General features: G+C 42.4%; 1 pseudogene; it reads right to left on the bottom strand.

Annotated features, from left to right (window-relative positions):
• Positions 1–8389: 8389 nt before the first annotated feature.
• Positions 8390–22350, bottom strand: LOC121441277 (annotated as a pseudogene).
• Positions 22351–27438: the final 5088 nt, after the last annotated feature.

Below are 27438 nucleotides of genomic sequence, written 5' to 3'. Positions count from 1 at the left end.
GTGGCAGATGCCATGAATCTCTGGCCTGAGACAGACATAGGTTAGAATCTTGCCAGTAAGCCACAGTCACGTGGTGATACACAGATTTATTAGAAATGGGTTAAATCAAGATGTGAGAGTTGGCCAACAAGAGGCTAGATATAATGGGCCAGGCAGTAATTTAATTAATACAATTTCTGTGTAATTATTTTGGGGCTAAGCTAGCAGGGCAGCGGGACACAGCCCATCCCTCATCCTACAACACACCTAGGTTGATCTTTTGTTTTGTTTTGGTTTTTGAGACAGGTTTTCTCTGTGTAGCCCTGGATGTCCTGGAACTTACTCTATAGACAAGGCCAGCCTTGAACTCAGAGATCCGCCTGCCTCTGCCTCCGGAGTGCTGGGATTGAAGTTGTGCACCGCCACCGCCTGGCTAGGTTGACTTTCTTTTAAGGGACCAATTACATTTGACAAAAAGAACAGAAGATGGATGGCCTGCCTGGCCTGTTATGCACTTACTCATTTCTAGGGATAAATGCACTAAGACCATTTGCCAGAAGAGGTACCCAAACACCACCTTTAGTTTTTTACCCATTGAATTGGAACCTTTTCTACACACAGCACAGGACTATGATCAACACATTTCTGTCCTGAAGCCCCTTTATAAGTTTATTAATTAATTGATTGTACGTATGAGAGGTGAAAAGGGTGTTTCATAGTGTGTATGTGAAGGAAGGACAGAGGTTGAATGCAGGTGTTCTTTCTCTCCTTCTAACATATGGATACAACTTAGGTTGGCTCACTGGCAAGTGACTTTACCCTTTGAACCATCTTATCTCACCTAGGTAATTTATTTGTTTGTTTCTTTAAGACATGGCTTGGCTATGCATCCCTGGTGGGTTTGGAATTTACTACATAGAACAGTCTGGTCTTGAACTCAAAGACTTATGTGTGCCTCTGTCTCTCTAATGCTAGGGTTAAAATCATCATCCCCCAGCCTAGGTGACTTTTTTGTTCTGTTCTGTTCTTTGACTCTATGCAGCCCTGACAGCTCTGGGACTTACTATGTATAACAATCTAGTCTTGAACTCAAGTCATCTGTCTGCCTCTGCCTCCCAAGTGCTGGGATTAAAGGTGTGCACAACCATACCTGGCCTGGGTGACATTTTAAGTGCCATTTAACACTTAAACTCAGGATAAACAACCACAGACTATCCCTTCCTTCCTCCCATGTGTGAACAGGACCAAGCAAGCACAGTAGGACTGGCTTTGTGTCAGGTCAATGCCATCAACAGAGGTCATTAAAAGATGCCATGGGCCAATCGTATATAGAAGTGTTCAGCACATGCTGTGTGCAGCTTCTGGTGCCACCATCAGCCTGATGATAAACTGAAGACTCATGAAAGGAGTGTTCATGGCTCTCCGGGAGCAGATTGCCACCACAGAATGGTCATTAGCCCAACAATGCCTCCTGTTTACTTCTCTAAAGAGCTGCCACTCTCAGAGGTGTTGTCACTTAAAGTGGAGCTCCTCTCACAGTGCCTAGCACTAATGTATTTTAAATGATGTTTGTAGTTCTCAATTATTTATGTTGGCTGAAACTCTACAGATGCTTCGATGTATTCAGAAAATCACACAGTAGAACCAGCAGCCATACGTCTGTTTTGCAAACAGTGGTGTTTGCGTATGAATAGGCAGATTAAGCCAAATAGAAACTTTTGAGTCATAGATTTAAATGTTGACTATAGCGCACATACCAACACTCAGGGACAGCATCCAGTGGTCAGGATTACAAGTCATCACATTTGTTCCCCAGAGATGATGTCTTAGTTAGGGTTTCAATTGCTGCAATGAAATACCATAACCAGAAAGCAATTTGGAGAGGGAAGGCTTTATTTGGCTTATACGTCAGCATTGTTGTTAATCACTGAAAGAAGTCAGGACAGAAATTCGAACAGCAGAATCCCAGAAGTAAGAGCTGATGTAGAGGCCATGGAAGGGTGCTGCTTACTGGCTTGCTTCATGTGGCTTGTTCAGACTGCTTTCTAATAGAACCCAGGACCAACAGCCCAGGGATGGCACAATCCACCATAGACGGGCCCCTTCCCTGTTGATCACTGAATGAGAAAATGCCTTAGAGCTGGATCTCTAGGAGGCACCTTCTCAACTGAGGCTCCTTCCTCTCTGATGACTCTAGCTTGTGTCAAGTTGACACACAAAATCAGCCAGTACAGACGGCTTCACACTAATATTCCATTTTATTGCTATTGCAGTCAATTTCAGAGATTGCTGCACTGTTCTCAGCAGAATGTGGTTGCCCACAGGCTGTCATCTCCATTTCTTCTGGGACGTTCTGGGACGTTCAATCTACAGAAAGAGACTAGTGAGCTATGTAAGCATTTTAGAAAATACTTATTCAAGTAGGGAGAGTAGTGTGGGTCAGGGTGTGAATTAAGAACAAGCTACAGTGATATATATGTGTGTGAAAATGTCACAATTAAGTACATTATTAAATGCACAAATTACAACACTAATGAAACATAACTTGGGAAAGATGGTGCCAAGCAATGCATTTGGAAGCGTCTGTCCACTCTCCATTTTTACAATGTATTTCTTCTGATCCCTGAAACATCAAATTAAGTTCACATTCTATATGAACTATTTATCCATGATAATAAGTTCTTGAATATGGTTGAATTTGGGGATTTAAAAGCACAGTGCAGGAGGATATCAGTTTATTTTTTCCCTATGTAAAAATACTAGTCAAATTACAAAAGAAAATTATGAAGGTTTATTGGGAATGTTTATGGTGCCAAGCAACACATAAAATATGGCAGACTCTGGGAATGGCTGCTCCTGTCAGCTCTCTGACATAGCACCCCTCTCCATCAGTGGGACCTCTCTCTTGTTTCTAGACAACAGGAAAGATGATGAATTAGTACATGATTATGTGATGGTGCAATATAAATTTGCAACACAGTTCTGGGTGAAAGCCACTCTCCCTACTGCCCTTTGAAGAAGCAATTTGCCATACTGTGTACTTCCCAAATGAACAAGTCCAGAAAGCAAGGATTAAAGTGTTTCCAGCTGCCAATAGCCAGCACAAGTGCAGCAGCCTGCAGAGTATCGAGTGCTACTAACACCCTCAATGAGATTGGAATATTAATGCTAAAGCCTTCAATGAGACCGCGGTCTTCACAGGCGCTATTTGGCTTAACAGCCACTGAAACCATACCCACGTATGTGCCCTACAGAACTGGTACAGTAATACTATTGTGTCATCTTAAGTATTTTACAGTCAGCGTCTCCTTTAGTTCTAGACTTATTTCTTAAGGATTGTTATTTCTGTCATATTATAGATAAATAAGCTAAAATTGTTTCCTTCCATTGTCACATCTCCAACTTCCTGTCCTGTAGTCATGTCCTCTTTAGTCATTTTTATAAGGTCCAAATACATAATCTCAGACAATAGTCACACCTCAAGAACTTTGACCACCCCTTGTGGTTCTTTTCCCACATAAGGTTACTATCCTAGTTCTAAGAATAGGGTGGGCATACAAGCAGCAGCAAGACAATTCTTCAACATGACAGACAGAATTATCAGTTGAAGAAAGGCTTTAATTAGGGACGAAGAAATGCACACACACAGCTGGCACACACAGACAGAGACCCTCCCTCCAAATCAGAGAGGGCACTAGAAAACCAAGACCCAGCCTTTCCTTGAAGACTGAGAATTTTAAGGGTTTTATGGGCCTTCCCCTGCAATTTACGTTGGTCAGTTTGAACAAAGTTAGGGAGGCTGATAGGTCCAAAGGTTTGAGGTACATAAATCCTGAGTGAAATTTACTGCTGCAGACATGAATGTCCCACAGCAAAGCAGGGCTCAGGCACAGATACACTACCACACTATATGTCTATATCTATACTGCATATGCTATCTTTATATAGTACACTATATAGAGTATTCTACTACAGTAACTCACATGGATTTATTCATATAGCAGTTCCCGGGGATTCAGTAGTAGATCTGTGCTCCCTGACAGACTAGGATAGCAGTCACTCAGTTGAATGAATTAGGATAGCAATCCACATGGATGTATTAGTAAACATGTGCACATGGATTTACTAGTAGAACAGTAATTATGGATGCACTTGTACAGATTCAAACATGGATATATATTACACCCATACTATTACAGAAGCATGTTGGGATTTATTACTAGAGCGGGACTTTTTTATTGTCTTACTTAGGGTTTCTATTGCTGTGATGAAACTCTGTGATCAAAAGCAAATTTGGGAGGAAAATGTTTTGGTTTTATTCTTTTTATTTTGGTTTACACTTTCTGTTTCTTCCTTTTTATTTTTTTATTATTTATTTATTTATTAAAGATTTCTGTCTCTTCCCCGCCACCGCCTCCCATTTCCCTCCCTGTGGGAAGTCCAAGGAACCCCCACCTCCATCCACGTCTAGTAAGTTGAGCATCCAAACTGCCTAGGCTCCCACAAAGCCAGTGCGTGCAGTAGGATCATCTATTTCTTTTTTGGAGACAGGGTCTCTCTGTGTCACCTTGGATGTCCTGGAATTCACTCTGTAGACCAGGCTGACCTCGAACTCAGAGATCCACCTGCCTCTGCCTCCTGAGGGGCTGCAGTTAAACTTTCATATCACAGTTCATTGTCAAACGAAGTCAGTACAGGAACTCAAGCAGGGCAGGAGCCTGGAGACAGAAGCTGATGCAGAGGCCATGAATGGGTGCTGCTTACTGGCCTGCTTCCCTTGGATTGCTTGGCCTTATTTATTACAGATCCCAGGATCACAATCCTCATCATTCCTAATTAAGTAAATGCCTTATAGCTTATGGAAGAATTTTTCTCAATAAAGGTTTTCTGCTTTTGCCACGCCCACGATGATGACAACACCTGTGTGACAGAATGTACGGTGGTGGAGGTCGATGTCGGGTGAGGGGTCTGAGCTTCCTGGAGATGTGTCCCCGGTGGTTCCCTGGCAGTAGGCTACAGTCATGATGCTTGACCAACCGCAGCCTTTGCAATCTTTTCGATCACAGTGTACCTGGCCATGCTGGCGCTGTTGACGCCTTTTTCTTTTTCTTTCTCTTTTATCTATCGTGACAATCATAGACATCGTGCCAAAGAGGTTATAGACTTTCTCAACAGGAAAATGTCCCCAATGATTCCCTGAGTTCTGAGAAACTCATGCGTTAGTCTCCACCGTTAATTCAGGCCTTAAATCAGTATCAGCCAAAAAGTTTAGGGGAATTTATGGATACTTTAGAACAAAAGGAGGTTCATGACACAGACCCTGACAAAGTGAACATAGAGATGCTTAAGAAAGAAAATATTAGATAACATGAAACCAGCTTTACAATAGTGGTCCAAGCCTTGCGGCACCGACCCCAAGGAAGCTTAGTGGAATTATTTAAAGGGTAAATGGGACCTTGGCCTCTGAGAATGTTTGCAGTAGTTTTATGGTGTGAGACAGTTTTTTAAGAAGAAGATTGCTATGTCCTTAGCCACAACCGCAAGAAAATTCTAAGTATAGAGATAGCCTGTGTATATGTAATTTCTGTCTATTGCTGTAAGGGAAGTGTGCCAACTTCCTTATTTGATTGCATTTAGTTTCTGTTCTGTAGTAATATAAATATTATGCTTTGATTTGAATAAAATGCAGCAGATTCTAACCTCAACCTGAGTTGTGTCTGTCTGTCATTCGCCGAATCTTAGGTTCTCCTTAGCCTTCACCCTTGTTCTCCCTCCATTCTCGAGCTCCACGAGAGACGGTCCATGGCATGCTTTCTGATAGCTCTAGTTTGTGCGACAAGTTGCCGTAAGACTAGCCAGCACAGATGGAACTACCCTCAATGGGCTGGGCCTTCCCCCATCAGTCACTAACTAGAAAATGCTTACCAAGTGGTAGGGTGCATGCCTTTAATCCCAGCACTCAGCAGGCAGAGGCAGGTAAATCTCTGTGAGTTTGAGGCCAGCCTGGTTTGCAGAGAATGTTCCAGGTCAGGCAGGGCTACATAGAGAAACTTTGTCTCAAACCCCACTCCCAAAATAAAGAAAGAAAGAAAAAAAATAAAGAAAGAAAGAAGGAGAAAATGCTCTACAGGTGTGCTTACAGCCCAATCTGATGGAGGAATTTCTCAATTGAAGTTCCATACTCTCTGATGGCTTTAACTTGTGTCAAGTCGACATGAAACTAGCCAGCACACATATGGATATACTAGCAAACCAACACCCATGGAAGTACTAGACAGGAACACACAAGGGTGTGCAAGTACAGCACTTTCCATGGATACAATAGTACAAAAGCACACATGTGCATCTTACTAAAGCAATGCACATCAGTGTGCCAGCAAATCTGGACTGCTACTAATGCAACATAAACAGATGTGCACAAACTAATACAAGAGAGCTCAAAGGTATACTCCCACATCAGTTCACAAGCCTGTACTAGAACAGCAGCGCACAGGTTTATAATAATTGTTCCATGCGTCTCAATGTTCTATTACAGCAGTGCACATGGACGTATGTGTACAGCACCAAACATGAAATGTATGACTACTTCTCTGTGCATAATCTTGATGGATCAGCAGTGCACATCAATTTAATAGTAAAGAGGTTTGCATAAACTTACTCTTATTGCACTGCACATGGACATAGATGTATTAGTGCCAAAGTAGAGCAGTGTACAATGATGTCCTAGTCAGTGTGTTCATGTATTTACTAGTACATCAGAAGACATAGATGTCCATGAACAGGAGTGTAAATGGGTGTCCTTGTGTGGCAGTACACATGGACAGTCATCCACAGATGAACTTTTACAAAACACACTCAAATGTGATACTACAACAGGACATGTGGATGTACTAGACATGAGTACACCAGGATATACTTTAACATCTTGACACACAGATGTACTAGGAGAGCAGAGCACACAGATCTATTATTACAGCACTACTTTGGAAAAACAAATGTACTACTGCTGCCACATAAACTGATGCACACTAAAAACAAAGTAGACAGCTGTATTTGTTCGGCACAGCATGCACTTGAACTAGAACAGCAACGACTAAATACCTTTGTAGGAGTAGAGCAGTGCAACTGAATGGATGAGAACATTGTGCAGATGGATGTAAAGGCACAACAGGAAGAATGGCTGTACTCCATGTGCACCCCATACTGATACTAGAGCACCCCATAAGGATACTAGAGCTAATGAAGTAGTTACTAGAGTAACTACTAGACTCTAGGACATCAGATGCAGTGCTCTGTTTCTGCACTAATTCATTCATCTTTTAAACTGTACAGAGACATCCGTGTGTAGTGATGCAAGTATATTCAAGTATGCTGCTTTGCAACTACAGACATGGCCACTGTCTCTCTGATAAATTAGTGTGTACTGTCATTGATACTTGTGGCTGCAATGGCACATCCAAGTGGACAATTATAGTAGTATAACAATGTGTGGTCTTGCCTAGTAGAACTTGCATCCTGGTTTACTACAACATCTTTCTGTAGCATTATACCCATGTGTGTTTCTGTAATACATCCCCAATGTGCAGAGACTGAGGTCACACCCAGTCATATTTCACTAAATAGTTTCGGGATCTTCCTACTCTAAAGTGATTACAAAGGGGCAGAGGTGATGTTCTCAGGCCTCAGAGGATGTGACCAGAGAAGCTGGGGTGCAGTAAACTGTGGAGGCACCAAGGTGGGTAGGCAGAAAAAGAGATTCTAGCTCTTTTGCAACTGCAGAGCTGAGCTTCCAGCGAAACAGCTCAGATTAATGCTGGGCTGTACAGGATCTCATGGGTGGCCATGATGCTCCTTGCTGCCTCCTCAGACTTCCGATGGTTTCATGCTTCTTCTCACGTGGCAGGCAGGTTTGGCCCTCTGTGGCTGTGTTATATGGAGCACTTGCAGGGATCCCTGTGCATGCCAAGGCAGATGCTCACATCAGTTCTGGCCTCTGAACTGTCTTTGCATGGGCCACACCTTAGAGACTGTCACCACCAGCCACATGCAACCCAATAAACTGCTGAGTGCTGTAGTTACATGAATTCTAGACACCAAGCTTGTTGACAGAAGTTTCTGTTCTGCCAGGTCCCAAAGTCATTCAGTCCCAAATAAACACACAGAGACTTATATTAATTATAAACTGTTTGGACTATTGCTCATGGTTATTACTAACTAGCTCTTACAATTTACATTAACCCATAATTCTTTTTTTTTCTCCAGTAAAACTTTACTTAGAAAAGCAGCGACCATTTGGTTCACAGTCCTCCGTGAGACTCAGAAGATAGCTTGGCTGCTAGAGGGGATGTAGTCCAGCTTGATCTTTTGTGTGACAGGAACTTCCCAGAGACTGAGGCTGTCCTGAGTTTGTATGTAGTGTCGGAACAACTTCCGGTCAGGTGGTTCGCTCAGAATCTGGGGTGGGTGGGGGCTGCTCTAGGAAAGGATCAGCCGTCTGCCATAGGACGCACACGGGGCTCCTTGGCAAGCACTGTCCCTACTCTGGGCTCTTAGGAGCCTCTGTGCTCAGTTCCTGACCACCTGCCCTTCTCTGGTGATGGCCCAGTTGTAGTTCTTCGGGGAGTCTAGCGCTTCTTCTATCCGTGCCTCCAGGTTCTCGCAGGTGATGAAGTTTTTGGCCTCTTCCTGCAGCTGGAGGACTTCTTGCTCTTTCAGTTGCACCCACGCCTATTTTTCCCGGGCCCGCTGGGCCTGGTGCTCGGCCTGTCGCAGCTCCTGGTCCCGTGCTTCCAGCTGCAACCTAGCTATCCTTAGCTGCTGCAGCCGCCTGTTCTCCTCCTGGTTCCAGGCCATGAGCGCCCGGTGTTCCTTGGCGGCCTCCCGCACCCTGCGATCAGCCAGGACCCCGGACAGGGCCTCATAGGCTTTCCTGCGCACTTCCGACGCGAACTCTTGCCTGAGCGCGCCCACGGTCTGCCGGTACTGCCGATAGCGCTCGGTCAACACGAAGAATTCCGCGGGGTCCACTGCGGGCAGCATCTTCACGCGCCGGACCTTGGACTTGGCAGGCGGGTCGTGGCGGGTTTTGCGGCCGCGCGCGGGCAGGACCAGCATGGTCGAGGGCTGGCACCCCCGCGGGGCCAGGCGCTTCAGGGCGCGCAACAGGACAGCGGCGGCCAGCGGCAAGCCCGGCCCGGAAGTGGCCGCCTAACCCATAATTCTTATCTATGTTTAGCCACCGGGCTTGGTACCATTTCTGAATAAGGCATTCTCATCTTGCTTCCTCTACATCTGACTTGCTACTCCATATCTGCCTTTCTTCTTCCCAGAATTCTCCTAGTCTGGTCACCCTGCCTATACTTCCTGCCTGGCTACTGGTCAATCAGCATTTTATTAAGCCAAGATGAGTGACAAATCTTTACAGTGTACAACAACAGTATCCCACAGCACAAGCTGGATCAGGTTCCCACAGAATCCTCAAATTGGTCCTTGGAAGCCTGAGAGTGGTCTCAGCCTATGCAGGCTGAGCCTGCCCCATACCAAGCCACAGCAACATAAAATACTCTTGAATATTTTTTTGAGACAGAGTTTCTCTGTGAAGTCCTGGCTATCCTGAAACTCACTCTGTAGGTGAAGCTGGCCTTAAACTTCAAGATTCACCTGCCTGCCTCTGCCTCCTGAGAAGTGACTCAACCACTAAAGGCTAGGCTCACGACCAAAAATAGTCTTGACTTTTAGCCAAGTAGTTATGGGCAGGGTTCTTTGATCTGATTGTATCTGGGCATGTGTTGTTTAGAGTACACATTATATGTTAAAAACTAAGACCTCGGTGAAGGCCCAGCATGCTACACAGATGAGCACTATCAAGGGTGTCTTGAATTCATTCATAGGTTTGGCCTGGAATTAATTCTGGTTATTTTGCATTCAGAAACCTTTTGATGACCTCCTTCATGTAGTAATAACCCCATAGTTTAAGAAATCTGTCCTAAGTGATGACTGTTTTCCTCTATATCTAAATTTCACTTTCTGGGTATTTGATATGCCTTTATCTATACCAGATGTAGTATTTATATCTGATTCTGGCCCTTTACCATGACTTTAAAATTCTTTCATATTCTAATACCTTTCAGCATATTGTTTCTTTTAACTCTGTGTCTATGGCTGTTATGAACAATTCTGTTGGGAATATTCTTTGTCATCACTGGAGAATTTATTGCTGTGTTTAGGATCATACATTTCATTTTACAAACAGCTTACTCTCTGTGAGTACATGTGTGTGTGGTGTATAAATGTAAGTGTGTGTGTGTGTGTGTGTGTGTGTGTGTGTGTGTGTGCTTCCACGCATGCAGAGGTCATATGAGGACGCCAAGTTCCTGTTCTATCACTTTCTCCCTTATCTTTTTGCTTGAGTTAGTGTCTCTGAAATTATGTGTATACACACTCACTTACAGTAGGTATTCAGAAACAGATTGTTGTTTGCCTAACTTGGTTAGTGAATAAGTAGGACATTTTTTAACTGTATGGATTATTTTTTATTTTAATGTCTTATTAAATGTTAATTAAAAATCTTTCATAGTTAATCTTTATTTTTTTCTTGTAATAGATCAGTCAATGAAATGTTGATTTGAACCTGGCATCATCTCACAGGAAGAGATGTATATCTTTTTCTTGTTTTGTTTTGTTTTTTTTTGAGACAGTGTCTCTTGGTATAGCCCTGGGTGTCCTGGAAATGCCTCTGTAGACTATGCTGCCCTCAAACTCACAGAGATCCATTTGCCTCTGCCTCCAGAGTGCTGGGATTAAAGGTGTATGCCATAATCACAATCACTTGGCAGAGAAATAAAATCTTAAGAAAATATTAGATGTTAAATTAAGTTGCTGATATTCTTTTCTGATATATTTCAATCTGATTGTCACTGAGATATTGCCAAAAGCAATTCTGAAGTATAAGTGTTTGTACACTGTACTAGGTATTAGTCACCACACACCTAATAAGAAGAACCTTTTAAAATAAGACTAATTTGGGGTTCTGGTTTAACGTTTTAGTTCATCATAGTGAGAAGGCATGGCCAGTTAGGAAGCAGAGAGAGATGAATGCTAGTGTTAGCTCACTTTTTCTTTTTCTCTATTGTTTCATTCTGGGCCTCAGCACGTGGGATGGTGCTGCCCATATTCAAGGTGGGCCCATGGATATCAGGCAGCAGGGGTGTGTCAAGTTGCTGTGGGACTAGGCTCCTGTTTTTCTGTTAAGGCTGGATGAGGCAACCTCGTAGGAGGAATAGGCTCCCCCAAACAGGCAACAAAGTCAGAGATAGTCCCTGCTCTCACTTTTAGGAGTCTCACACAAAGACCAAGTTACATTGTTGTAACATAAACGAAGAGTACCTAAGTCAGTCCCATAAGCAGGCTCACTGATTGTAGGTTCAGTCCCAGTGAGACCCTGTGAGGCCAGATTAGTTGATGCTGTGGGTTTTCTTGTGGTGGCCTTGACCCCTCTGGCTCCTATATCCTTTCTCCCTATTCTCCACAGGATTCCCTGAGATCTGACTAATGTTTAACTTTGGGTCTCTGCATCTGTTTCCATCAGTTGCTGAGTGAATCTTCTCTGATGACATTTGGGCTAGGCATTGGTCTTGGGTCCCTAGATCTGGCCTGGCCTCCAGTAAAGCTACAGGAGGTGTGGGCTGGGATATGGTGCCCATGGGAGAGGGTCAATATTATGCTCCTAAAACATAACATAAAAGATAATCATTTATTTTTATATGATCTTATCAGTTATGTCTATGCACCAATATCTTGTTTCTATCTTTTTGAACTTTAGAAAACTAAAAATAGCTTACTATCCATTGAGGGGTATTATGTTCAACATATAATATATAGATGTATGAAGCCTTAATAAAATAGAAAAAACCCATCAAGCTCTGGAATAAGACATGAACTAGAACAAGGGAATAAGACTATATTCTTGAACTTTTTTTCGAGACAGAGTTTCTCTGTATACTTTTTTCATGATTTTATTTATTTATTACGTATACAGTGTTCTGCCCACATTTTGCCTACAGGCCAGAAGAGGGCACGAGATCTCATTACAGATGGTTGTGAGCCACCATGTAGTTGCTGGGAATTGAACTCAGGACCTCTGGAAGAACAGCCAGTGCTCTTAACCTCTGAGCCATCTCTCCAGCCCTCCTTTGGATCCTGTCCTGGAACTCACTTAGACCAGGCTGTCCTTGAACTCACAGAGATCTGCCTGCTTCTGCCTCCTGAGTGCTAGGATTAAAAGCGTGTGCCACCACTGCTTGGTTTATTGTTGAGCTTTAAAGATTTATAGACCTTTTAAATATTCTACTTCAGTTGAAGTATGGAGTTTTGGTCAAATTATTAACCTTTCTGAGTCCCCATTTCTGTGTTAAATTGAGTTATCTGGATTCAGGATTAAAGCGTATGAAATACATATTCCACTACTGACACCGGTGGTTGCAGTGCTTGTCCAATAAATATATAACTTGATATATGAACATGAGTTATATATACTAACAGGCATAGATTGGGTCTAGAATTCATGTGATAACAGGTCAAAATGCAGTCTTTTTTTTTTTTTAAATAATTTTTTTTATTAAGAAAAGAAGAAAAAAAACATAAACAAAAAACAAGTTTCCACCTCCTCCCAGCCTCCCATTTCCCTCCCCCTCCTCCCACCCTTCTCCCCCTCCTCCCACCCTTCTACCCCTCCCCCCACTCCTCTCCCCCTCCCTCTCCAGTCCACAGAGCAGTCCAGGTTCCCTGCCCTGTGGTAAGTCCTAGGTCCTCCCCCCTCCGTCCATATCTAGGAAGGTGAACATCCAAACTGGCTAGGCTTCCACAAAGCCAGCACATTAAGTAGGATCAAAACCCCGTGCCATTGTCCTTGGCGTCTCATCAGCCCTCATTGTTCGCCATGTTCAGAGAGTCCGGTTTTATCCCATGCTTTTTCGGTCACAGTCCAGCTGGCCTTGGTGAGCTCCCAGTAGATCAGCTCCACTGTCTCAGTGGGTGGGTGCACGCCTCGTGGTCCCGACTTCTTTGCTCATGTTCTCCCTCCTTCTGCTCCTCATTGGGACCTTGGGAGCTCAGTCCAGTGCTCCAGTGTGGGTCTGTCTCTGTCTCCATCCATCACCAGATGAAGGTTCTATGATGATATGCAAGATATTCGTCAGTATTGCTCTCGGATAGGGTCATTTCAGGTTCCCAATCCTCAGCTACCCAAGGAACTAACTGGGAACCTCATGTTGGGCACTTGGGGGCCCCTCTAGGGTCAAATCTCTTGCTCACCCTAAAGTGGTTCCCTTAACTAAGAATTGTGGTTCCGTGCTCCCCTATCCACCTTTCCTTTATCCCAATTCTCCTGATTCCCCAAATCCCCCCTCCTTCCCTTCTACCTTTTCTCTCCCCATCTCCCCTTACCCCCATCCCACCCCACCCCCAAGATCCTAATTTTCTCCCCGGCAATTGGGTCTACTTCCCTTAGCCAAGAGGATATCTATATGTTTTTCCTTGGGTTCACCTTCTTACTTAGCTTCTTTAGGTTCACCTATTGTAGACTCCGTGGCGCTAATTTATGGCTAGAAACCAATTATGAGCGAGTACATCCCATGTTCATCTTTTTGGGTCTGGGACACCTCACTCAGGATAGTGTTTTCTATTTCCATCCATTTGCCTGCAAAATTCGAGAAGTCATTGTTTTTTACCGCAGCGTAGTACTCTAGCGTGTATATATTCCATACTTTCTTCATCCATTCTTCCATTGAAGGGCATCTAGGTTGTTTCCAGGTTCTGGCTATTACAAATAATACAGCTATGAACATAGTTGAACAAATGCTTTTGTCATATGATAGAGCATCTCTTGGGTATATTCCCAGGAGTGGTATTGCTGGGTCCAGGGTTAAGTTGATCCCGAATTTCCTGAGAAACCGAAACACTGACTTCCACAGTGGTTGCACAAGATGGCATTCCCACCAGCAATGGATGAGGGTACCCGTTCCTCCACAGCCTCTCCAGCAAAGGTTATCCTTGGTGTTTTTGACTTTAGCCATTCTGACAGGTGTAAGATGATATCTCAAAGTTGTTTTGATTTGCATTTCCCTGATTGCTAAGGAAGTTGAGCACGACTTTAAGTGTCTTTTGGCCATTTGAACTTCCTCTGCTGAGAATTCTCTGTTCAGTTCAGTGCCCCATTTTTGAATTGGGTTAATTAGCATTTTAAAGTCTAGTTTCTTGAGTTCCTTATATATTTTGGAGATCAGACCTTTGTCTGTTGTGGGGTTGGTGAAGATCTTCTCCCAATCAGTAGGTTGCCTTTGTGTCTTATTGACTATGTCCTTTGCTTTACAGAAGCTTCTCAGTTTAAGTAGGTCCCAATTATTCAATGTTGCCCTTAATGTCTGTGCTTCTGGGGTTATACATAGGAAGCGATCTCCTGTGCCCAGCTCCTGTAGGGTACTTCCCACTTTCTCTTCTATCAGGTTCAGTGTGTTCGGGCTGATATTGAGGTCTTTAATCCATTTGGACTTGAGTTTTGTGCACGGTGATAGATAAGGGTCTATTTTCATTCTTCTACAAGATGACATCCAGTTGTGCCAGCACCATTTGTTGAAGATGCTTTCTTTCTTCCATTTTATACTTTTAGCTCCTTTATCGAAAATCAGGTGTTCATAGGTTTGTGGGATAAAATCCGGGTCTTCTATACGATTCCATTGGTCGACTTCTCTGTTTTTATGCCAGTACCACACTGTTTTCATTACTGTAGCTCTGTAATAGAGTTTGAAGTCAGGGATGGTAATGCCTCCAGAAGATCCTTTATTGTATAGGATTGTTTTGGCTATCCTGGGTTTTTTGTTTTTCCATATAAAGTTGATTATTGTCCTCTCCAGATCTGTGAAGAATTTTGATGGGATCTTGATGGGGATTGCATTGAATCTATAAATAGCCTTTGGTAGAATTGCCATTTTTACTATGTTGATCCTACCAATCCAAGAGCAAGGGAGGTCCATCCATTTTTTGGTATCCTCTTCAATTTCTTTCTTCAATGCCTTAAAGTTCTTGTCAAATAGATCTTTCACTTCCTTGGTTAGATGTACCCCAAGATATTTTATGCTGTTTTTGGCTATTGTGAATGGTGAAGCTTCTCTGATTTCCCTCTCTGCTTCCATATCCTTTGTGTATAAGAGGGCGACTGATTTTTTGGAGTTGATCTTGTATCCTGCCACATTACTAAAGCTGTTTATCAGCTGTAGGAGTTCTTTGGTGGAGTTTTTGGGGTCGCTTATGTACACTATCATATCATCTGCAAATAACGAAAGTTTAACTTCTTCCTTTCCAATTCGAATCCCCTTGATTCCATTATGTTGTCTTATTGCTATTGCTAGAACTTCAAGCACTATATTGAAGAGGTATGGGGAGAGTGGACAGCCTTGTCGTGTTCCTGAGTTAAGTGTGATGGCTTTGAGTTTCTCTCCGTTTAATTTGATGTTAGCTGTCGGCTTGCTGTATATAGCTTTTATTATATTTAGGTATGACCCTTGTATCCCTAATCTCTCCAAGACTTTTAACATAAATGGATGTTGAATTTTGTCAAATGCTTTTTCAGCATCTAATGAAATGATCATATGGTTTTTTTCTTTCAGTTTATTTATATGCTGGATTACATTGATAGATTTTCGTATGTTGAACCAGCCCTGCATCTCAGGAATGAAGCCTACTTGATCATAATGGATAATTTTTCGGATGTGTTCTTGGATTCGATTTGCCAGTATTTTGTTGAGGATTTTTGCGTCGATATTCATGAGTGAGATTGGCCTGTAGTTCTCTTTCCTGGTTGAGTCTTTGAGTGGTTTTGGTATCAGAGTAATTGTGGCTTCATAAAAGGAGTTTGGTAATGACCCTTCTGTTTCTATCTTGTGGAATACATTAAGGAGTATAGGTATTAGATCTTCTTGGAAGATCTGGTAGAATTCCGCATTGAAACCATCTGGTCCTGGGCTTTTTTTGGTAGGGAGGTTTTTGATAACCTCTTCTAATTCTTCGCGACTAACAGGTCTATTTAGATTGTTCACCAGGTCCTGATTTAACTTTGGTATATGATATTTATCTAAAAAAGTATCCATTTCCTTTACATTTTCCAATTTTGTGGCATATAGGCTTTTGTAGTAAGATCTAATGATTCTCTGAATTTCCTCTGTGTCTGTGGTTATGTCCCCCTTTTCATTTCTGATCTTATTAATTTGCAAATTCTCTCTCTGCCGTTTGATTAGCTTGGATAGTGGTTTGTCAATCTTGTTGATTTTCTCCAGGAACCAGCTTTTTGTTTCATTGATTTTTTGTATTATTTTCTGTGTTTCTATTTTGTTGATTTCAGCCCTCATTTTGATTATTTCCAGTCTTCTACTCCTCCTAGGTGAGTCTGCTTCTTTTTTTTCTAGAGCTTTCAGGTGGGCTGTTAAGTCTCCAATGTGAGCTTTCTCTGTTTTCTTTAAGTGGGCACTTAGTGCTATGAACTTTCCTCTTAGGACTGCTTTCATAGTGTCCCATAAGTTTGAGTATGTTGTTTCTTTATTTTCATTGAATTCCAGGAAGACTTTAATTTCTTTCTTTATTTCTTCCTTAATCCAGCTATGGTTCAATAGTTGACTGTTCAGTTTCCATGTCTTTGTATGCTTTCTGGGGGTAGCATTATTGTTGAATTCTAACTTTAATCCATGGTGATCTGATAAGACACAGGTGGTTACTAATATTTTTTTGTAACTGTGGATGTTTGCTTTGTTACCGACTATGTGGTCGATTTTCGAGAAGGTTCCATGAGCTGCAGAGAAGAAGGTATATTCTTTCCTATTTGGATGGAATGTTCTATAGATGTCTGTTAAGTCCCTTTGATTCATTACCTCCACTAATTCTCTTATTTCTCTGTTAGGTTCCTGTCTGATTGACCTGTCCATTGGTGAGAGAGGAGTGTTGAAGTCTCCTACTATTAATGTGTGCGGTTTGATGGCTGCCTTGAATTTTAGCAATGTTTCTTTTATGTACGTGGGTGCTTTTATATTAGGGGCATAGATGTTCAGGATTGAGACTTCATCCTGATGAACTGTTCCTGTTATGAGTATAAAATGCCCCTCTCCATCTCTTCTGATTGATTTAAGTTTAAAGTCAACTTTGTTAGAGATTAGTATGGCCACACCTGCCTGTTTCTTAGGTCCATTTGCTTGATAGGCCTTTTCCCAGCCCTTTACTCTGAGTAGGTGCCTGTCTTTGTGGTTGAGGTGTGTTTCTTGTAAACAGCAGAATGTTGGATCCTGTTTTCTTATCCAATCTCTTAGCCTGTGCCTTTTTATAGGTGAGTTGAGTCCATTGACATTAAGTGATATTAATGACCAGTGGTTGTTAACTCCGGTCATTTTTTTTTTAGTCGTAGAGTTTGTGTGTTTCCCTTCTTTGTTTTGTGTTGGTGAAGGGTCTCTAGATGTCTGAGTTATTGTGGTCATTGTTGGACTCCTTGGTTAGTGATTTTCCTTCAATTACTTTCTGTAAGGCTGGATTTGTGGCTGCATATTGTTTAAATTTGTTTTTATCCTGGAAAATTTTATTTTCTCCATTTATAGTGAATGAAAGCTTGGCTGGGTATAGTAATCTGGGCTTGCACCCATGGTCTCTCAGTTTCTGCAGTACATCTATCCAGGACCTTCTGGCCTTCATGGTTTCCATGGAGAAGTCAGGTGTAAGTCTGATAGGTTTACCTTTATAAGTAATTTGGCCTTTTTCCTTTGCAGCTCTTAATATTCTTTCCTTATTCTGTATGCTTTGTGTTTTGATAATGATATGGCGAGGGGATGTTTTTTTTTGATCCAGCCTATTCGGTGTTCTGTATGCTTCTTGCACCTTCATAGGAAAATCTTTCCTTAGGTTGGGAAAGTTTTCTTCTATAATTTTATTAAATAGATTTTCTGGACCATTGAGCTGCCCTTCTTCTCCTTCTTCTACTCCTATTATTCTTAGGTTTGGTCTCTTTATTGTGTCCCATATTTCCTGAATGTTTTGTGATGAGATTTTGTTGGACTTGCTGTTTTCTTTGATCAGTGTGTTTATTTTCTCTATGGTATCTTCAGAATCCGAGAGTCTTTCTTCTATCTCTTGTATTCTGCTGGTTATGCTTGTTTCTGTAGTCTCTATTCGTTTACCTAGATTTTCCATGTCCAGACGGCCCTCTGTTTGTGTTTTCTTCTTTGCCTCCATTTCAGTTTTCAGGTCTTGAACTGTTTCCATTATCTGTTTGATTGTTTTTCCTTGGTTTTCTAGGGTATCATTCACTGATTTATTCAATTCTTCAAACTTTCTGTTATATTTCTCATCCATTTCTATAAGGGCGTTTTTTACATGCTGTTTAAGGGTGTCAATCACTTTCATGAAGTCAATCTTTTCTCCTTCCTCTTGATTAAGGGGTTCTTGTCCTCCCGTTGTGGGGTCGCTTGTTTCTGGTAGCTTCATGTTGCTTTTCAGCTTGTTGGGCGAATTCTTGCCTTGACGTCGGCCCATCTCTTCTTCCAAATGCTCCCTATGGATCTTCTTTTTCCGGATTAGGTCTCCTTGCCTACCAAACGCTGTCTCTCCCCAATGTTGGCTCTCCCAATGCTGGGTCTCCTGGCGCCGAAAGATCAGGCCTCCGTGCTGGTTGGGCAGCTCGCAGACAAAGCGCCTACCCCGCTTGGTGCAGGCAGGCCACAGAAACAAAGGAACTGCTGCCCCCCCCGGGAGCCCCGGGTACTCGGACTCAGCGCCCAGATAGGCTGGGCTGGGCGATGCCACGCGCCAAAAGAGGGCAGTGGGGGCGAAGTGGGGAGGGCTCTGGACGGAAGCTGGGTGGGCCAGGAAGAAAGAGGCAGCACCCGGGGAGTAGAGGCCCTGCAGAGAGCCCAAGCAGGACAGGGGGCCAAGAAACCCCCGAGCTCCCCGTCCCAGGCTGGCGCCGTGGGCCAGAAACTCACCCCAATGCTGGGTCTCCTGGCGCCGAAAGATCAGGCCTCCGTGCTGGTTGGGCAGCTCGCAGACAAAGCGCCTACCCCGCTTGGTGCAGGCAGGCCACAGAAACAAAGGAACTGCTGCCCGCCCGGGAGCCCCGGGTACTCGGACCCAGCGCCCAGATAGGCTGCGCTGGGCGATGCCACGCGCCAAAAGAGGGTAGTGGGGGTGAAGTGGGGAGGGCTCTGGACGGAAGCTGGGTGGGCCAGGAAGAAAGAGGCAGCACCCGGGGAGTAGAGGCCCTGCAGAGAGCCCAAGCAGGACAGGGGGCCAAGAAACCCCCGAGCTCCCCGTCCCAGGCTGGCGCCGTGGGCCAGAAACTCACCCCAATGCTGGGTCTCCTGGCGCCGAAAGATCAGGCCTCCGTGCTGGTTGGGCAGCTCGCAGACCCAAAATGCAGTCTTATTTCGTTTACAAAATGCTTTGTAGCCTTATGTGCTAGCTAGTTTTATGTCTACTTAACACAAGCTACAGTTCTCACAGTGGAGGGTACCTCAATTAAGAAAATTCCACCATAAGAAGGGACTGTAGGTAGTCCTGCAGGACAGTTTTTAAATTAGTTATTGGTGTGAGTGGGCTCAGTCTCCTGCGTGGAGCAACCCCTGGGCTGGTAGTCCTGAGTTCTATAAGAAAGCAGGCTGAGCTAGCCTTGGCCAACAAGCCAGTAAACAGAACTCCTCCATGACCTTGGCATCAGCTTCTGTCTTCAGGTTTCTGCCCTGCATGAGTTCCTGGTCCCGATTGCCTTCAGTGATGAACTGTGATATGGTATCATAAGCTAAAATAAACCCTTCCCTCCCAAAGTATGATGTTTAATCACAGCAATAGAAATCTTAGAAATTTTTTTATGTGAATTTAACTTTAAATCTGAAGGTGATTCATGTTGATAACAAGAAAAGTATGTCCACTGCCCACCAGACACTCATCTAGTTGATAACTTAAGAAGGAGGCTCCTTGTTCTTCATGTTCTTGAGGCTATGGTACCAGCTTGTGAATCTGATATAGAAGATAATCAAAAGGCTCAGGTTTGTATCTTTTACATTGCTGGAAGATACTTTTCACACCTGTGTAGGAGGCTTTTTCTTTGGGCTGCCAGTTAACAAATAATGAAACGGAGACTTATTATCAATTATGAAAGCTCGGCCTATAGCTTAGGCTTGTCCCACTAGCTCTTAGAACTTAAATTAACTCATATTTATTCATCTGCATATTGCCACATGCCTCGTGGCTTTTACCTCTCCTCCTACCTGTCTTGCTCCCTCTGCATGCAGCTCACAATACCCCTTTCTTCTTCCAGAGCTCTCTCTGCCAAGAAGTTCCTGCTATGCCTCCTATCTAGCTATTAGCCATTTAGCTTTTTATTAAACCAATCAAAGTGACACATCTTCACACAGTGTAAAGGAATATTTCATAACACATCTGGAATGAGAGTCTTCAATATTAAGACTTACTACAGTCTCTTTAGTTGTGTGTCTTGTCTTCAGTAGTGTAATCTCTACCTTTAAGATTGTAAGAAGCAAAGTCAAAGGAAAAAGCAACAAAGGAGCTAGAACAGCTGTTTTGAAATGGGGTCACAGCCCCTTTAGGTGTTGCACATTAGATCCCTGCATATCAGTTACTTACATTATGATTCATAATAGTAGCAAAATTGCAGTTATAAAGTAGCAACGAAAATAATAATATTGTTAGGGGGTCATCACAACATGAGAAAAGTTGATAACCACTGAGCTCAAAGAATGTTATGCAAAACCAGCTAAGCAACAATGGGAAAAAAAGTGAACAGCGGGGCAGCAGAAGAAGCCTTTTTAAATAGCACTGATGAGTCTTGCCCAGGCACTGAGTGGTAGCCATCTGGGTGACTTTAACCCTAAATCCAGCAAACAGGACAAATATGCCTCCTGCATGTGTTAAGTCCTTACATCCTTGAAACAGGCCTCTCTGGTACACTCAAGAGCCACACTGAGCAAACACTATGTCTACAGTATCTTAATCCTACCCAGTGCAGCTGTTCACTTAATTGGATTTATTATGTTGAGTCCATCATTGCTTGTAATTTCTTTCAACTGTATTCTACCTGGCATCCAGAGAGGAGTGAGGAAGAGGAAGGGGAAGGAGAAGGGAGGCAGCTCCACAATAGCTTTAATCTGTGCTTTTGTGCATTCTTCTGAGAATATATTGCTGGCCAGATGGACTGGGTCTGAATAAGCATGGAGTAAAACCGGACTCGCTGAACATGGTGGACAATGAGGACAAGAACAATGGCACTGGGTTTTGATCCTACTGCATATACTGGCTTTGTGGGAGCCTAGGCCATTTGGATGCTCACCTTACTAGACCTGGAAGGAGGTGGGAGGTCCTTGGACTTCCCACAGGGCAGGGAACCCTCACTGCTCTTTGGGCTGATGAGGGAGGGGGACTTGACTGGGGGAGGGGGAGGGAAATGGAAGGTGGTGGCGGGGAGGAGGCAGAAATCTTTAATAAAAAAATAAATTAATAAAAAAAGAAATATTTTAAAAAGTTTGCTTTCTTTTATCCTTCATTCTTTGTTTTGAGACAGGGTTTCTCTGTATAGCTCTGGCTGTCATGAAACTTGCTCTGTAAATCAGGCTGGCCTCAAACTCAAAGTTACCCTTCATTCATAAGAAAGTTGGAGAGAAATAAATTGTTGGTGTAAGAAGTAGAGGAATGGAAAATCCAAATAAAATAGTTCATGGATAAGACAGTCTGGAATATCTTAGTAGATTGAGCTCTAGAGACAGAAATTGATGAGACAGGAAAGTTGAAACAGAGGTTCATATCAAGAAAGGCCACATAAAAACATTGGAAACCATTTTGTGCTGTGCTAATGTTCTTTTAAGACTTAAAGCATTCCGGGTAGAGCCACCAGAAGTAGCTGTTGGATTTTAATATAAACAATCTGCGTGTGCTACTGAATATTACAGTATGTGATACCTCCTAGAAAGACATAAACTTTCTCTTAATTGATTTCATTGCTCTTCCCTTCAGTAAACCCAGGTTTTCGGAAGCTTATTTTCCCTTCTGTTGGATTGTGGGTGGGCGTGAGACTCCCATTGGTCAGGTCAAACATGCTGTTCAAATAAAGGAAAACCAACAAGAAACAACAAGAATCAAAAGGTAGTTGATTCTTCTCTCAAAAAGTGTTTTAGATCTCGTAGTTAGACATCCTAGAACCCATCTCTGTCTCTGGGTGCAAGGTCCCATGAGGGGCCTTGCTGGACCATTTGCTCCACTTCCTCTTTATGTATTTTATTTCCTTCCACTCACTTCTTCGCATCTCATAACCTTCCTGTCGTTCCTTTCTCTCATCCTCACCATATCAGGACATCTGTAGTCAGGGAGGTGGTTACTGCCATCCCAGTGTGGCCTGCCATTATGGCACTTTCCACCTTCTTCTCCTCTGCTATTGCATTCTGAATAGTTTAGTTGACACCCTGGTTTCAGAAGACTGTCTCAAGCAGTCAGTTTTTAAAAATTTGGTTGGAGAAAAGTGTTTTGTGGGAAAGTGAGAAATAGGAGTCTAGGACTAGAAAGACAGCTCAGTAGATAAGAGTGCTGGCTGCTCTTCCAGAGGACCCAGGTTCAATTCCCAGGATCCACATGGCAGCTCACAAATGTCTGTAACTCCAGTTCCAAGGGATCTAGCACCCTCACACAGATATACAAGCAGGCAAACCACAAATTCTCATAGAAGTAGGAGCCCTCCCCCATCTTATTGTCTTTCTTATTGATTGGAAAGAGACTCAACAATCCATTTGAGTTCCAAGTACCCACAGAAACTTTAATGGCAATGTTGACTTTCACCTTCCAGAAGGAGGACATTTAAGAATGGTTTTGCTTCATGTCTGCTTCATCCCTCCATATCTCCCTAAGCCTTAGGCTTTTATGTTTTTTGCTATAATAACTTTGGTGTGCTCATATAGAAATTATAACTTGAAGTCTCTCAATCTTGTTTGTTTTTTAAATTTTCATGTTGACCTTTTGTGCAGAAGAGTTAATTGAATGGAAGAAGGGCAAAAATTTCACACAAATACATTCATAAATTCTTTTATAAAAGTATTCAACAGAGAGGTTAAGAATTGGTCAGGACAAAAATATCCCATTTTTACTTCCAAATAAGATTTTTTTTAAAAAAATTATTTATTTTTTTGGAGATATTGTCTTTCTACATAGCCCTGGCTGTCCTGAAACTCACTATGCCGACCAAGCTTGCCTGGAACTCTCAGAGTTCCACCTGGTATTAAAGGCATGTAAAAAGGTATGTGCCATCAGGTCTGATTGCAAAATAAGATTTTAAAGCCTGCTTGTTGAGGCTGGACACATTGCTCAGTGCTTAAGAACACTAGCTATTCTTCCAGAGAATCTAGGCTCAATTTTGGCACCAACATGGCAGCTGCCTTTGATGCATATGTATGTATGTATGTATGTATGTATGACTTTATTCTGACTGTATATCCAGTGAACAGCCAAAGACTACCAGTCTCTTTCTGGGGCAAACTTCAATGCATACAATGCCTTACTGAGAAGTTTTATGTGTCATGAGAAAGTTGAGGGTTATAAAATCAACTAATCAAACCTCAACCATAAAACTGGATGAAGATGGCAAGTCAAAAGCAACAGAACATCTCCAGAGGAAGATTGGGTTAGCCCCTGTAGTTTCCCATCCTTTCTGAACAAACAGAAGAGAGTAGTGAAGCAAGCCAGGTGGTGGTAGCACACACCTTTATTCCAGACTCGGGAAGCAGAGGCAGGCAGAGTTTGAGATCATCCTGATCTACAGAGCTAGTTCCAGGAGAGCCAAGTCTACACAAAGAAACCCTGTCTTGAAAATAAAAGAAAATTAAATCTTCCCAGGAATAACTTTCTGAACATACCACCTCAGCATCATAATTAAATTGTAAGCTAAAATTGTTTACATTGAATGCTACAGGTACCAAACGGTATTGTGTATATTTTCTAAGGCGAATTAATTTTCCTTACAAAATATTTATAAACTGTTGAAATCATTTCATTTTTGTTATCTCCTTTCAGGCTGAAAGTTACTCTGATTCCATAAATATATAAATATAACTCCAAATTTCAATTGATGTAATAATAGAAAAGTCTTTTTCAGTGTTAATGTACATTATGAGTTGTTTCTTCACTCTCTTTCAATTTTATTTTGTGAAGGAAAATAGAGGCAATGCTGGTACATGTGTTGGAGTTTCTTGACGGCCATGTACATGATTTTTAACTAGAGCACTACTATTTTCTTAACCTTTGATTTGCAAAGATTGGTGAGAAAGCTGAAGACAGCGTCCTAGATGAGCAAGCATAGCCAGCACCTACTACCAGTGTGTAAGCATCCAGCAGGATTTCTGGCTCCCTTGAGGACAACACAACTGCCACCACTCCTGCCACTTACACGAAAACAGAGCCTGCATCTGAGTCCCCAGGAGTAATGCCACTTAGTCTTCTCAGGTAGACAAGCTGGCCTCTAATGTCAGTCATGCTGATGCCTATGCTTCTCAGAATGCATTGCTTCTCTAATGCAGAGTGTTAAATGCCAAGTTAAATCCAGGCCTTCCACACTGGGGAAGAACCTGGGGTCATTCAGACAACATGCCTTAGTGAAGGGGAAACTATCCTTCTGAAGTTTGATAACTTGTCCTGAAGTCTCAAAGCCTATGAGTGCTGGGCCAAAGACTAATGATTATTTTGGCAGGAGCAGAGTAGATGCAGGGTCAGGCTGTCTTCCCAGGCACAAGTGATGCCTTGCTTCTGGACAGGTGGGAAGTGTAGGTGTAGCACAGCCTGGCTAAGCTTTTGAAGTTTTGGTTTCTTCAGACAGGAAATTGATTGATTCTCTCTTCCTGTTATGTGTGTGTGTGTGTGTGTGTGTGTGTGTGTGTGTGTGTGTGTGTGTATGTGTGTGTGGGTATGATGTGGGAGAGTCCCCTCTGTGTGCTGTGATTACCATTGATGAATAAAGAAACTGCCTTGGCCTGTTGATAGGGCAGAACTTAGGTAGGCGGGGAAAGTTAGGCTGTATGCTGGGAAGAAGAAGGACAGAGTCAGAGAGGGATGCCATGAAGCCGCCACTGCTGAAGACAGACGCACTGAAACTTTGCTGGTAGGCCATGACCTTGTGGTGATGCACAGATTAATAGAAATGGGTTAAATTGAGGTGTAAGAGTTAGCCAATAAGAAGTTAGAGCTAATGGGCCAAGCAGTGATTTAAATTATATGGTTTCTGTGTGATTATTTTGGTTCTGGGCAACCAGGACGAACAAGCAGCCTCCTCCTACATAGGTGTTATGGGGCAGTGCTGCTACTGAGATTCAGACAAACATTATCACCAGGGTCACTTCTCCAGTCCACTATTTGAATTTTGAGTAATAAAGTCTATATACAAATAACTCATCTGAGTGAAATAAGTTTTCCCTGAGTTTATTCCCTAGCATTACCTAAAAGATGCTGATTTAATGAATGAATTTGATATAAATAGATTTTTCTGTCTCGTTTTAATGAAATTTGTATTTCCATTTCTTGTAGAGTTTTCTGCAGTACTGGGATCAAATCCAAAGTCGTATGCATGCTAATCAAGTGCTTTAACACTGAGATATTTTCCCAAGCACTATTGTTTTTACTATCTAATATTACATATTCCCTTTTTAAGCTGTAAAAAGATTTTTGAGTATGTACCTTATAATATGATAAGATAAAATAGCCTCAAATTACCCCTGCAATCATTTTCCTTTCATAGTATGACTCTAGGTCTTCTTCTTTTTATTTATTTTGATTTGATTTAAAATTTTATGGATATGGGTATTTTGTACCATGTGGACATGGGCATGACCGGTGTCCAAGAAGGCCAAGAGATGGCAGCAGACACCCTCCAATTTGGCATTCCAGGCAGTTGTGCGCCACCATGTGGCTGCTGAGGATAGAAACCATATCCTCTGGAAGAGCAGTTTACTCTTAACCACGGAGTCGTCTCTTCCTTTATAATTTTTTATTTTTAATTGTTTTTAATCATTCTAACCACGGAGTTCTGTAGTTATCATGGCTAATGTCTTATGTAGCATGCAGATTTTTTTCTAATAAGTTCCATGAATGGTTTCATAATTTATTTTGAAGTATCTGTTTCTCCTAGGCACAGGTTCTCAATCATTTCAGATGTTAAGTATGGTATATAATCAGTTAGAATTTAGTGTAAAGTCATTTTCTAACGGGAGCCTTAAAGTTCTAGCCTTTAAGAACTCCGTTGTAGGGTTCCATTAAAGATGCCAGGATGAGCTAAAGAGGGCAAAAATCTGAGGGTAAAGAAGCCTATTCACAACAGGTTCTGTGTCTATCCATGCTTTTTATTCTTCTCTCTTCAATACGTCATTTCTCATTGGTCCTTGTTCTACAGTGTTCCACCTGTTACAAACATTCCTAGTCATATATATTCTTAAAACCAGCAATTTCCCAGGCCTAGCAGGTTCCAGTGCCAGAATTCTTTTGCCCCATAGAAAATCAGAAGAGTTTTTACACACACACACACACACACACACACACACACACACACAGAGAGAGAGAGAGAGAGAGAGAGAGAGAGAGAGAGAGAGAGAGAGAGATCGGTGGGAGTAGCTAGTATACATCCAGTGAACTCCTTAATGGAGAAAGTTAGTTAAGAAATGAATTAAATCATCAGAGAGTTCTAGAAGGGAATCCTAGTGAGCTATGCTACATTTTTAGGTGGTTAGTAAGAGCTAAAAGATTTATTTTCAGTAAAATTATTAACAGCGCATTGATTGTTTAAATGAACACGCCCACTTCTTTTCTCGCAGCAAGCACAGAGGCTGTGAGGTAACCAGGCAACCTGGGCGATGCTGATAGCTCTTGATCAGATAGCACATACACCAGATGCTGCAGTTTGTACAGACATATGTCTGGAGGTAAACTTCCTGCTGTAAGTGAAGCAGAGACCCAGACCTCCAAATTATCAGTTCTGGGCTACGCTGTTATCAGCTGCTCTGATCGTGGGTGTTGTGGGTCTTTCTCTGGTTTGCAGTTAATTATCCCTTCTGTTGTCTTTGAGAGTCGGGAACTAAAATCATCAGTAAGCTGAGGTGAAAGTGAGTGTAAGGAGTTAAGAATCTTTTAAGTGGGGTAAAACCAGAACATCAATTTGGGCAGGTTCTATGTCCTTGGAGATCTGTGTATGTCTTAAGTGAAATTCTCTATTGCCTGAATCCTAAGCACTGACCAAATGCCTGCTGATAAAGATAATTGCAGGAAGGCAGATCTTTGTACTTACCTAGGAGAGAGGAACAAAGGCCTGACCAGTAGGAAACTGTTTTCACTAAACAGTTCTGAACTGAAGGAATTAATTCCCAAATATGTAACAGAAAGAAAGTTAGCTATAGCAAA

The sequence above is a fragment of the Microtus oregoni genome, unplaced genomic scaffold (genome assembly GCF_018167655.1).
Source record: "Microtus oregoni isolate MIOR12 unplaced genomic scaffold, Mior012 000074F_007, whole genome shotgun sequence".
Lineage (NCBI taxonomy): Eukaryota > Metazoa > Chordata > Mammalia > Rodentia > Cricetidae > Microtus > Microtus oregoni.
This window is presented reverse-complemented; position numbering and strand designations above follow the sequence as displayed.